The 1,552-nt window shown below is 35.4% G+C and overlaps 1 non-coding gene across 1 annotated transcript; it reads right to left on the reverse strand.

The window, feature by feature from the left end:
- Positions 1-906: 906 nt before the first annotated feature.
- Positions 907-1,006, reverse strand: LOC149266506 (U6 spliceosomal RNA). The gene has a single exon (XR_016261282.1). It is a non-coding gene; the product is annotated as a U6 spliceosomal RNA (small nuclear RNA).
- Between the last annotated feature and the right edge of the window lie 546 nt (positions 1,007-1,552).

The raw sequence follows: 1,552 nt of genomic DNA on the forward strand, positions 1-1,552 counted from the left end.
TTGAGAGTGGAGGGGAGTGCGTTGGAAACATTATGGCAAGGCAAATCCTAGGTAAATCTAAACTTATGAGCTAAAGTGTGAGGTAATTAGCTATTGATATTGAATAAGAGGGAATCAAATGATTTCTGATATTTTTTCTTATGAGAATCATATATCGCATTCTTACAGTGTATATATCTCTTTCTTATACTAGAAATACTTGATCTTTTAGGCACCTATGCAATTGCAGCCTCTCCAATTTCTCGCACCACTTCAGGTCCATGCTACTATATTATTTCAAGAGTTTAATTATCCTTAAATATTTTAGTGCTTCACCGTAAAAACATTGAAGTACGGCCCTCCCAACTAACACATCAAAGATCCCTGAAAACGTTGAAGTTGATGGGAACAAATTTGAAATAATTGCCAAATGCAATTGAACTCCCTAGGTTTAGAAATTTTATGGATAGGAAACCCTTTGTTAGACATGGTGATGCCTCCATTGGGTGACTTATGAAAACTGAAGGAATTGGGCCTCGACTATCAAGTATGGAAGGGAATTTAAGTGTTTGTCAGTTTCGCTTCAACAAGTAAGTCAGATGAATTTGTTGAAAATGGCTAGTTATCCATTGATCCAAACATTAGAGGTATTATTTGATGAAGTTATATACACCAAACTTCTACATTTCAACTTAGAGGAGTATATTAATGTAGAGGAGGTTGTAGCATTACCAAAAGTCACTCACACATGTGAAATATAGTAGTTACCAATATAGATCCTTTTTAATTATGAATCCAGCAAGCATTGAGAGGGATCAAATCTCTTGAGGTGCAAAACTTGAAAAATAAATTACACCTTAAGAGATTTAATCCATATTGAGATTTAATCCATATTGATGCTCGATATATCCATGGTTTTCTTTCAAAAAAATATTGGACTATTTCTCAATTTGTGCATGTTATCCTTGCATAGGATCCATGTTAATCTTCTCTGTATCGTTCCAGGATCGGTCGAAGCTTCATGAACTGGTTTTATCAACTGTTGTATTTCTTGGTCCACTTCAACTTCATGTGATTATTATTCTGAGGCTACAACGCATGTGGAAACACTTGGTGCATAAAATTGATGGATGGTTCGTGTCAGTTGTGGTGACGAAGAATGAACTGGAGATGGTGGTGGGATGTTCAAGAAAGTAGTTTGATAAATAACAGGAGAGAGAATTTGAAGGTTCTCATTTAATATTAACCACTCATGAACTGCTAACCTTGTTTGAGCACTTGATTCCTTAATATCTACTAGAAACTGAACTTTTTCTTCCAACAAATTCTCTTCTGATACCGTTGTTCAAAAGTCTTGGCCTATTCGAGTTGTTAGACCTAATTAAGTATTCCCTAATCACTATGTTATCTATGTACTAAGATGATCATTCCTATCATCAATTGATGCACCACCTATTGGAAGGCATCGATACGATCATTAGCTTTGGATGGAATGTCTACGTTAGCTTTTTTTGTTGCCCAATGTTGACAATCAAGCCAAAAATCCCTTTCTCATTCCTGCCTTTATTTAAGC

The sequence above is a fragment of the Pinus tabuliformis genome, chromosome 6 (genome assembly GCF_031772625.1).
Source record: "Pinus tabuliformis cultivar Carrire ecotype Pingquan chromosome 6, CPIR1, whole genome shotgun sequence".
Lineage (NCBI taxonomy): Eukaryota > Viridiplantae > Streptophyta > Pinopsida > Pinales > Pinaceae > Pinus > Pinus tabuliformis.